Consider the following 12,124-nt stretch of genomic DNA (forward strand, 5'->3'; position numbering starts at 1 on the left):
CTTTATCAGACGCATTTTACAGATTAAGAAACAGGCTGTGGGAGAACCTAAGATGGCAGCTAGGAGAGACAGGGCAAAAAACACCTCCATGAAAAATACTAGATAAAAGTCAGAGAGTGATCCAGAACACAGTTCCAGCAATGCAACAGCTGGACAAGGTCTGCTAAATCCACAGGGACCGTGCACTTGGTGAAACTGGGAGTCTGCATTCGGAAACGAGTGAATGAACCTGCTGAATGTCCGGCAGCCACACTGTGGTGTGGGGAAACAGTGGGTTGGCGTTTGGAGGCGCGCTAGTTCTTTCTTTAAAAAAAAAACAAAAGCGGCTGCAGATATGGCAGTGAGAACCACACAGTGAGGCGCAGCAGGAACAGGCTGTGCGAACTCCTCGTTATCTGGTGTGGAAGATAGCCTTTCTTGGACCCACTACTAATTGTCTAGGAGCAAGAAGGGCAGAGGAGAGCCAAAAGGAAAAAAAACCCACACCCCTTGCAGCCATCCCCCGGCAGGCTGGGAACACTCCTGCCCGGTGCTGGAGCCAGGGACCAAAGCCACACCAAGGGACCTGGTGTGACGGGAAGTGTTTCCTGCAACACCACGCACATGCCACAATATCGGGCATGGACAGTGGCCTTTCTCGCGCACCCACAGCTGGTTCCCGAGCTGGGAAGGCAGAGCTGTGCAAAAAGGGGGAGGTTAACACGCCCCATTCAGCCATCTTTACGGCAAGCTGAGACTGCCCCTGCACGGCCCGGCGGCCCAGGGCTTCCCTTAAGGGATGTCGCGCACTTGTGACATAGCACAGCCTTTTTTTAAAGGCAAAAGACACAGGCCTGGGCACAGCTGGGAAGAGGGACCCACTCGGAAATCCCAAGGACCCTACGCCAATACCAAGGACTTGTGGGTCAGCAGGAGAGACGATCTGTGGTGAGACTGAGATGAAGATTTAGACTCTTGCAACAGCCTTAAATCTACAAGAACACCTGGGAGATTTGATTATTAAAGCGGCCCTGCCTCCCTAACCGTTCAGACCCACACCCCCCATTCAGGGCAGACAGCACCAACAACACACCCAAACTTGGTGCACCAATTGGACCTCACAAGAACCAGACCCCCACACACCACAAAGACAAAGTTGGGGAGAACTGACTTGAGGGGAATAGGTGACTTGCAGACGCCATCTGCTGGTTAGTTAGAGAAAGTGTACGCCACCAAGCTGTAGATTTGACAAATTAGAGATCGGGTCTGAATAATCCTTCATATCCTAAAAGAACACTATCAAGTAAAGCAAATACCAAGAGCCTGAAAACAACAGAAAACTTAAAAGCATATGAAAAAAACCAGATGATATGGATAACCCAAACCCAAACACCCAAATCAGAAGATCAGAGGAGACACAGTAGTTGGAGCAATTAATCAAAGAACTAAAGACAAACAATGAGAGCATGGCACAGGATATAAAGGACATGAAGAAGACTCTAGAAGAGCATTAAGAAGAAATTGCAAAAGTGAATAAAAAAAAGATGATCTTATGGAAATAAAAGAAACTGTTGACCAAATTAAAAAGATTCTGGATACTCATAGTACAAGACTAGAGGAAGCTGAACAACGACTCAGTGACCTCGAGAACCACACAACGGAAAATGAAAGAACAAAAGAAAGAATGGGGGAAAAATAAAAAAAAAATGAAATGGATCTCAGGGATATGACAGATAAAATGAAACGTCCAAATATAAGACTCATTGGTGTCCCAGAAGGGGAAGAGAAGGGTAAAGGTCTAGAAAGAGTTTTCAAAGAAATTGTTGGGGAAAACTTCCCAAACCTTCTACACAATATAAATACACAAAGCATAAATGCCCAGCGAACTCCAAATAGAATAAATCCAAATAAACCCACTCCAAAACATATTCTGATCAGACTGTCAAATACTGAAGAGAAGGAGCAAGTTCTGAAAGCAGCAAGAGAAAAGCAATTCACCACATACAAAGGAAACAACATAACACTAAGTAGTGACTACTCAGCGGCCACCATGGAGGCGAGAAGGCAGTGTCATGACATTTAAAATTCTGAGAGAGACAAATTTCCAACCAAGAATATTTTATCCAGCAAAACTCTCCTTCAGATTTTAGGGAGAGCTTAAATTTTTCACAAATGCTGAGAGATTTTGCCAATAAAAGACCTGCCCTACTTCAGATACTAAAGGGAGCCCTACCAACAGAGAAACAAAGAAAGGAGAGAGAGATATAGAGAAATTTAACGGGCATATATAGAACATTACATCCCAAATCACCAGGACACACATTCTTCTCTAGTGATCATGGAACTTTCTCCAGAATAGACCATAGGCTGGGACATAAAACAAGCCTCAATAAATTTAAAAAAATTGGAATTATTCAAAGCACATTCTCTGATCACAATGGAATACAAATAGAGGTCAATAACCATCAGAGACTTAGAAAATTCACAAACACCTGGAGGTTAAAAATGAGGGGGAGATGAAAACATTCCCGGATAATCAAAAGCTGAAGGACTTCATCACCAGTAGATCAGTCCTATAAGAAATGCTGAAGGGAAATGAGCAGGCTGAAAGGAATGGACACTAAACAATTGACTGAAACCACATGAAGAAATAAAGATTTCCAGTAAAGATCACATGGTAAATACACCAATACTACTGTATTTTTGATTTGTAACTCCACTCTTTCCTTCCTACAGGATCTAAAATACATAAAGTGTCATGGTAAATCAGTGGTTTTGGACTCAATGTAAAATATGTAATTTTTGACAAGAACTACATAAAAGTGGGGGAATGGAGGAGTATAGGGACATAGTTTACATGTCCTATTGAAGTTAAGTTGGTATCAAAGAAAACAAGATTGTTATAGACTTAAGATGTTAAATTTAATCCCCACGGTAAACACAAGGAACGTATCATAGAATATGATCATAGAGATGAAAAGTGGAGTATGGGTTATGAGAAGTGAGGGCAGGGGCAATGGGGAGTTATTAAGAAATGAGTGTAGGGTTTCTGTTTGTGGTGAAGGGAAATTTCTAGTAATGGATGGTGGGAAGGTGATAGCATTGCAACATTGTGAATGTGATTAATCCCACTAAATGGAATGCTAGGGAGGGGTTGGAATGGGAAGATTTATGCTGTAGATATGTTTCCACAATTGAAAAAAAAGACTGTCTAAATAGATAATGACAATTAAATGCCATAGATGATCCTGGATGTGATCTAAGAATAGAGGAGAAAAGGCTCAAAAAGACACAATTGGGACATAAGGGAAGAAATATAGAATGTAAGCTTTATATCAATGTTAAATTTCTTGAACTTCTTAACTACACTTAATGTGATTCCATAAATGAATATTCTTGTTCATAGGAAATGTATATATGAATTATATTATTTGTTCAAGGATGTGTGCAGCTTGCTCTCATATGTTCAGCAACACATGAGATAAATAGGGAGGGAGAGAAAGAAAGAAATGGTAAAGTGACAAAATATTAAAGTTGGTAGATCGGGGTATTGGTGGAGGGGGTTGGGGTATGCTGGAGTTCTGTGTATGGGGTTTGTCTTCTTTTTGCAACTGTTCCTGTAAGTTTGAATTTATTTCAAAATAAAAAAAAAAAAGAAAGAAACAGGCTGTGAAGGTTACTTGTACCATTCATGTTCACAGCTACCAAGTGGCACAGTCTAGACAGATACCAAAGTCCTAAAATTCCAGAACCAGTGCTCTTCCTAAACATCTTGTTGACATTCCAATGCCTTTCAGTCTCCTAATGACCCAAAGAGTTCCAGGGCTCATGTTGCACTTGGCAATAGAAAAATAACATTCTTTTAAAGAGCAGAACAAAATGGCTGAGAAAGATGCCTATGTTTTACTTACAACATCATTTGTAATAACAGCTAAGAGTTATTTTAACAGCTAAGAGTTTAGTGCCTACCTCCTATGTGCAAGCAAGTGCTTTACCTAAGGTATCTAACTTAATCTTTCCAACATCCCTATGACATAGAACTCTTTCAGACCTCATGTTACAAAGAAACAAACAAAAATATAGGCTCTGAGGATTTCATTAACCTCGTGATTTATAGATCTGAAGAGGCCAAGCAGGGACTGAGTACCCAAGGCACTATGACCCCAGACACCATGCCCTTAACTAAAGAGTCCTTCCAGAGTTTCCCTGTTTCCCTTTAAGCTCAGTTGATATTCTAACCAATTTCTTTTCCATATATTCAGCAATTTTTATAGTTCTGCAGCCAGAGAAATCACTCCAGGAATGTAGTTTTTGTGAAAAAAATGATGCTGTGTAAGTAAGCTTCTTAAAAGCAGTTACTACATCTTATTTGCATCAACAGCAGCCCCTGGCATACATTAAGCATTCAATATGTGCTGTTCAATGAATGAATGAAAGATGTTTGGAGTTATATATTAAAACTCCTTTGACATGTCATGATTTACATATTTAAACTCAAGACCTAAAAAAAGTAAATTCACCAAATCTCAGCTTTATAGCTAAAGCACCCAGTTTCAAAGCCAGAGAAGAAGAAAGGGAAAAAATAAATTGTACTTTTCAGTTGATTTTAAATCAGTATTTGCAAAGTCAAACGGCTTTGTCCATAATCTGACAGATGTGGCCTTTGGCTTTCTAGATGACATCTTTTAGATTATAAATGCTCGTATGACAAAAAATGATGCCCTGTCTCATTGCTGGTTGGATTTCACGATTTTCCCCTTTGCTGTATCCTCTTAGTATAAAAAGAGGTGCTTGCTCTGGCAAAGACCATGGTCCCAGGTCAGGAGCAGAACCACTTGTAGGACACCCAGCTGGCTTTCTAGGGTGCCCCTCATAGCTGCCCACTGAGCAACAACTCAGGAGGGAACCAGAGATGAGCCAAGAAAAATGGCAGGAAATAAACTCTCCACTTCTCTTCTTCCAAGCCACCCTTCTGGCCAACCCTTTTGTGATTTATCCCCACTCCAAAGTTTCCCATAATGTTCACTTTGTACATTTTCCTAAAACAAGAATGATTAGGTGAGCTGAGAGGACCTCATTTGCTTACCTCCTCTCTATCTTCAGTAATACCGCTTTTGTCCTAGCCTGTCCATCTCAGTTCAGCTCACAGACACTGTAAGGACACAGCTTCCCTTGACTGCAACGTAAAGGAATTTCAGGGTAAAAACTGCATTCATTGAAGTAAATCACACATCAGGTCTCATGTTACTCAGTCTGGCACCAGTTTAAAGCATTAAAGCAATTCCTTTCAAGCACTCTCCCTTATCACTCCTTTTGCAGTCCATCACCCTGCTCTTAAGCTCTGACCCTTAGCCCTCTGGTTCTCACTAATCTACCTTCCAGTTCCAGACATGGGTCTCTTTGCAGATTCAGCTTTTTCCGTGTCTAGGTCTCAGGCACCTCCTCTGTCAGCATCTCCACCAGACAACAACTTCTGGAGTCAGCTCTGGTCCAGGGTTGTGTTCTCTATATCTCCTGCTTTCGTCTTACTGTCTCTGTTTTGTCTGTGCTCCTATGCCCTTCCCCATCCCCAGATCGTGCTTGCTGGTATATGTTTTTACATCTGCAATTTATTCCTCCACCTGCTGACCAAAAGATTGGAGGTGATAAACTGGATCCAGCACATACAAAATTTTGGATGATGTTCCCTCTGTTCATTTTTTCTGTCTCTAATCCACTGTTTTCTATCAAAAGCTTTCTTAGGACTTCTGATACCAATCCCAACACTTTGAGTTTACCTCATCCCCCTGAACAACTGAAGTCACAACAATAATCACTCGGATTATTATTGGTGGATTATTATTGGTGATGATCAGTCACCATTTTTCTTTAAGAGACCCCTATTGCTTTTCCATTATATCATTTAAATATTTATAGTTAAACACAGAAGCCTAGGCAACTGTTGTCAGGGTTATCCCTCAACTAGTGCTCACTGAAAAGGAAATAGATTTTTTGCTCACTCAGGCAAATGGCATTACGTGAGTGAGTGCCTTAGGACATGAACGTACTGAAAGAGTCTCAGAAAAGAAATGAATACCTACCACATGCCGGGCCCTGCTAGTCACTTTCAGACTTTGTTGTTCCTATACCAGTCATCCATACATGTAAAGAAACCTAGGATGAAAAAAAAAGTCATGCACCTGTAGAGCTTGGATTGGACCCAAGTCAGTTTGTCTCCCAAAATCCATGCTGTCTCTCAAAAGAAAGTTCTATATAAATGCTAAACAGTAAAACCCAGTCATTAATTTCATGAAGGCAGTTTACATTTTGCTGCCATTTACACCTTTTTTCCAGACTAATTAAATTTCCAACATGGGTAAAGTGCCTCTTCCCATAATTTACTAGGCCTTTTGGAAAAGAGCTAAATGTAGGTTTGCTGTGAAGCTGGTGGTGAAGAGAAGACTGAGATTCCAATAAAAACTTGTTAACTGGTGTGCAACACCCGGCCTATTAAGAGTGGAACAACTCCCCTACAGAATACAGAGACTGGTCTATACATTGTGTACTAAGTGCTGCCTAAGTGTTCACATAGTTTAGACTTGTCCTTTGGGCTGGTGTCCAAGGCAGCCCAAGGAGGTTGGAGCAATTTCCCTATGGAAAACGCTATTGGTTATTTAGATTATAGGTATTACAATGAATATGCTACATAGTGTTTTCAGTAGGTACGATTACTGTTATTGTTCTGAATAATAGATTTTCCCTTGATTTACACATCCTTTTTTCTTAAATCATTTCCAGAAATTCTTAATAAATAAACATGAAAGGAATTTTTCAGTCCATGCATTATCTTTTTGTTCCCAATTAAATCATATTGGTTTTTTTTTTTTTAATTTTAAATTCAGTTTTATTGAGATATATTTACATACCATACAATCATCCTTGGTGTACAATCAACTATTCACAGTACCATCTTATAGTTGTGCATTCATCACCCCAATCTGTTTTTGGACATTTTCCTATACCAGAGAGAATCAGAATAAGAATAAAAAATAAAAGTAAAAAAGAACACCCAAATCATCCCCCCCATCCCACCCTATTTTTCATTTAGTGTTTGTCCCCATTTATTTACTCATCCATCTACACACTGGATAAAGGGAGTGCAATCCACAAAGTTTTCACAATCACACTGTCACCCCTTGTAAGCTACATTTTATACAGTCGTCTTCAAGAGTCAAGGCTACTGGGTTGGAGTTTGGTAGTTTCAGGTATTTATTTTTAGCTATTCCAATACAATAAAACCTAAAAAGTGTTATCTATATAGTGCATAAGAATGTCTACCAGAGTGACCTCTCGACTCCATTTGAAATCTCTCAGCCACTGAAGCTTTATTTCGTTTCTCATTTTGCATCCCCCTTTTGGTCAAGAAGATGTTCTCAATCCCACAGTGCTGGATCCAGATTCATCCCCAGGCGTTGCCAGGGAGATCTACACCCTGGGAGTCAGGTCCCACATAGTGGGGAGGGCAGTGAGATCACCTGCCAAGGTGGCTGAGTTAGAGAGAGAGGGCCACATCCGAGCAACAAAGAGGCACTCGGGGAGACTCTCAGGGCAGTGATTTCACCTTTCAAGTTGGCTTAGCCAGAGAGAGAGGGCCACATCTGAGCAACAAAGAGGCATTCAGGAGGAGACTCTTAGGCACAAATACAGGGAGGCCTAGCCTCTCCTTTGCAGCAACCGTCTTCCCAAGGGTAAAACTTATGGTAGAGGGCTCAACCCATCAAACCACCAGTCCCCTATGTCTGTGGTCATGTTAGCAACCATGGAGGTGGGGTAGGCGAATACCCCTGCATTCTCCACAGGCTCCTCAAGGGGGCACTACATCGTTTTTTTTTTTTTTTTTTTTTTCCTTGTTTGTCTTTTTTCTTTTTTTTTTTTTTTTTAACTTTCCCTTCTTTTTTCAAATCAACTGTATGAAAAAAAAAATTAAAAAGAAAACAAAAAAAAAACAAACATACAATAAAAGAACATTTCAAAGAGACCATAGCAAGGGAGTAAGAAAAAGACAACTAACCTAAGATAACTGCTTAACTTCCAACATGTTCCTACTTTACCCCAAGAAAGTTACATACTATAGCAACATTTCAGTGAACTTGTTCCTACTACATCCATCAGTAGGTTTAGCCTCTCCTTTCATGCATTATCCTTTCCTCCAACAGAATGTCAGATTACTTTTTGGAAGATCCTTTCCAAATTCTTCTGTTCAAACTGATTTTAACAAACTTGAATCCACAAACCATAATTAGGAAGCTACAGTAAACCAATTTATTCAGTTAATTTGCATCAGTCTAAATAATTTTTCCTGATAGATTACTTCCGTTTTGAGTACCAAGTACTTTTTTATCCTGGTCAGCTTATTGCTGAGGATAAATGATTTCACATTTCTCATAAAGATGCTAGTCGTTAAGAATATTAACACAAATTCCTTCCCCTTGAAGAGAATGGAGCTGTCATTTTAGCAGTGTTGCTGTGTCAGCCATTCTATTGTCAAGCAAAACAATTGATGAGAAAATCAATTTACTCTTTAGAATTAGTCAAGTGAGGAATCCTTTGAAGTGGGGTGCGGAGTTTTGCCTGGGTTCTATAATCACATAAAAACAGGTACTATATATGTATGTTTGTAAGATGTGAAATTTAATGAGAGCTATTTGTTGCCATAAAAACTTACAGACAAAATCTATCTCCAAAAAGGAATTCCTCACTCCTAAAATAGAGGTTTGATGAGCAACAGATGTGGTTTAAATGAGTTCAACTGAGCTGATAATATATTTTGATCTGTTCAAGGCACAACACAGAAGAGAGAGGAGATTATAGAATAGCCTCTGTCTTCAGATTGGTTGTGGGGTTTACATATATTTATTTAATTCATACATCTCATAAGGCAGAATGTACATGAGCTTTTAATTAATACTTTTTAATGATGTCACATGCTGCTTATGAAATAATTTACATTTTTACTTTGTAGCCTGGAGACATGTAAAGGGAAGCATTTCAATAGGTAGCTACAGCCTTTAAAATGATCTGTGTGCTGGCAACCGTTTTCAAATTCCTCAATTCAGTTTCCCCACCCCAAAAGGGAAGATATGATCATTGTTCAAGAATGGCAAGTATTTAATATTTGGAAATGACTAAGTAATGAATTGCCTGGATTCCATAGAAATGCTGAAGAGAAAAGATTAATTTTAAACCAAAGTCTAGTACAAACATGACCTTCCTATTGCAAATCTCATGAATAGGAAAAGAAATTACATCTAAACTTTTGTTTCTAGGGTTGAGAATTCAAAACTATATTAATATTAGGAGTTTCAGATGGAAAAAAATCTGTTTATTATAATCTCTTATCTGCAGAGATGACAAAAATTCTTTCTGCTGCATTTTACTGAAAGAATGTACTTAGTAAAGCAAGTGACAAGGATAGAAGGGTCATCTTTCTGTTCTTTTGCCTTTAGGCAGGATTGCATTTAAGCCATCCCAGAAAAGAGGAAAATGCTGTTGCTCCGAAAAATCCCCAGGTGAGAAGGATAAAATTTAAAAAGCCAAGATGGGAAAGCTTAGGGGTCTTGAAATTAACAAAGGTTGGTTCCAGCTGATGTAAATCCAGTTAAAATTTGTATTTGCAGATAGCCTGACACTTAAGAAAATGCTGAAGAGAGGGATATTTTGCACTTGTTCTCTGTGAAAATTCCATTTTAGTGTTAGCATTAATGTTTGGTTGACCTGCACATACGCAGACCAGCTGCCACTCGTTTTCCCTCAGCCATACCTGACGTCTCTGACAGTAACGTCCTCCCCACACTTATTGGGTCTCATGGGGAAAAGAGAGTCACTTTTGGCTGGATTGACAAACACGGGGTTTAAGCAGTTTTCCTAGCCAGAAGACTTCCAGGTGAAGGCCATAGAATTAGCTAGATGATTCATGCAAAAACGTTCTTCATTGCTCACTTTGACTTAAATGAAAAGAGTAGGGCAGCCCTAAAGCATCCAGCCGGGTTACATATTCAACCCTCCACTTGATTTTGATTTGTCATGAGGTAAATGTTGACCAACTTTATACTTAATACTCAGAGGGCCAAAAGATGGTCCAACTTATCCAAGTGAAGGCATGATCACCTTCTGTTTTTCAAGAATACTCTTAGGAAATACCATCAGGTCAGAAAGCTCAATCTTGCTGCAGACTCTCTTGCTAACTTTGCCTGAGAATTAGCAAGAAAGGAGATAAAGAACATGAGGATCCCAGTGGTTTCAGGCAGAGCCTGGATATCTGGAATTAATCCTAGGTCTGCCATTGATGGTTATAAATTCTTGAGCAAGGCATTTAATCTCTCTGGACCCCAAGTTCTGTACTACTGTAATTAGAGAGTTAAAGCAGATCAGGAGTTTTAAAGTATTTTTTGTGAAACCCCGTTTCACAAAAAATCTAATGTCACTCTGTAAAACTGATAAAATGAAGTTTTTTCTTTCTAATCTAGCGAGTGAGTGGGACTGAAGCCCTGTTGGCCTGGTCTCCCCTTCACGTTTGCCCCTCCCCATGCCTCCAAAGGCTCCTGAAGCACTGCCTTGAAAGCCTAGGAATCCAGTTTGAAAAACAGGAGATGAGATAATATCTAAGGTTCTTTCTCACTTTGGGCAAAATGGGAAAATCATAGACTATGGAGTCAGACAGACTTAGGTTCATTCACTTCCTATGCTGTGTGACCAGACTCTTTTTCCCCTTCTGTAAAGTGGAGAAAAATGTAGCTCTATTTTAGGATGGTTGCTAGGTTAAGAATGCATGTAAAGCATGTAGCCCAGTGCCTAAGATGCAGTCGGTACTCATAAATGGTAGCTGTAATTAAAGTTATGGCCTGGACTTGAGCAGAAAAAAAAAAAAAAAAAAAAATGATGGAAGGTCTTAATACTTGCTGAAGCCAAAACCTCAAGAACTTGAGGCTAAAATCCTGCTTTGGAACCTGAATTGTTTTTTATTGTTCCAAATTTGTGGAGGTGGGAAAATTCTAATTTGCTGAACATTCTGCATGCACTGGGGAGCATGTCCCGTGCAGACGCACCCCAAGCCTGTTAAATGACACCACGGTTGATCCAACCACCACAGATGGAATTTAAAGTACGTTGCTTTTACCAAAGAATAACAGGAGAGATGTCATTAAGAACACTCTAATACAAAGCCGCAAGAAATTCAGCACCTGACAGCATCTGTGTTATAATTCACCCCATATCATAAAACAATGCACCAGAGAGCAGCTGTTGTGATAGCCTGCATTAATTCAATAGTGGGGGAGTTTCCTCATAAAATGCATGCCAGAACTGTGATTTCTAAAAATCTCACCTTTGGAGAATTTTCCTGGCATTCTGAAAAGTAAGCTCAACTTTCTGTGTCCTTTAATATGCAGTAGCAGAGGTTCCACAGGTGCACCAGCTTTGCTTTTTCCACAAACCATAAAGGAAACAGTCTTAAGTGAAGTTTAGATGCTCCTCTCCATGTTTCGTAAAAACTTTTCTTTTTTTTTTTTTTTTAAAGTTAGGAAAATTTCCAAACATGCACAAAAGCAGGAAGTACTACAAACCCTCATGAACCTACTGCACTGCTTCAACAACCGTCAGTCCGTCACCACACTTGTGGCCCCTTTTAGTTTATCACACCTTTTGCTCATCACTGATGCATCACGTAAGGTCAGGGCTGTGTCAGTTAAATTCAATAAATTCTAAGCACCTGTTTCATGCAGGGCCCACGTGGAGAACAAGCCAGACAGCACAACAAAGAGTTGCAAGAGAGAAGCAGAGTCAAGAGGGGAGGAAAGGAGAGATTGGGGAGGACTTGAGAGAGACAGAATTTGAGCAGGGCCTTGAGGGAAATGTGCATGAGGACATTCCTTGCTGAGGAGGGGATACATGATTAAGGATAGGAAATGAAGGGACTGAAAGGCCATCTTGAGTGATTCATATTCTAATGTGCTGGGGGTAGGTGAGGAGGGAGGATGGGAAGTGGGAAATTAGTCTGGAGACAAATACAAGCATACCTCCTTGTATTGTGCTTTGCTTTATTGCACTTCCTGGATACTGAATTTCTGACAAATTGAAGGGTCACCACAAACCTTCAATTGTGCCAATT

General features: G+C 40.0%; 1 protein-coding gene across 6 annotated transcripts in view; it reads left to right on the forward strand.

The window, feature by feature from the left end:
* SULF1 (sulfatase 1) overlaps positions 1-12,124 on the forward strand; it is a 235,287-nt gene that overhangs the window by 17,855 nt on the left and 205,308 nt on the right. Inside the window, exon 2 of one of the 6 annotated variants that reach the window (XM_037803039.1) lies at positions 9,465-9,527. The exons of the other annotated variants lie outside the window; for them this stretch is intronic. The gene's annotated coding sequence lies outside the window, so the exon portion shown is untranslated. The remainder of the gene's footprint in view (positions 1-9,464; positions 9,528-12,124) is intronic. 6 annotated transcript variants of the gene reach the window in all.

This window comes from Choloepus didactylus, chromosome 14 (genome assembly GCF_015220235.1).
Source record: "Choloepus didactylus isolate mChoDid1 chromosome 14, mChoDid1.pri, whole genome shotgun sequence".
Lineage (NCBI taxonomy): Eukaryota > Metazoa > Chordata > Mammalia > Pilosa > Megalonychidae > Choloepus > Choloepus didactylus.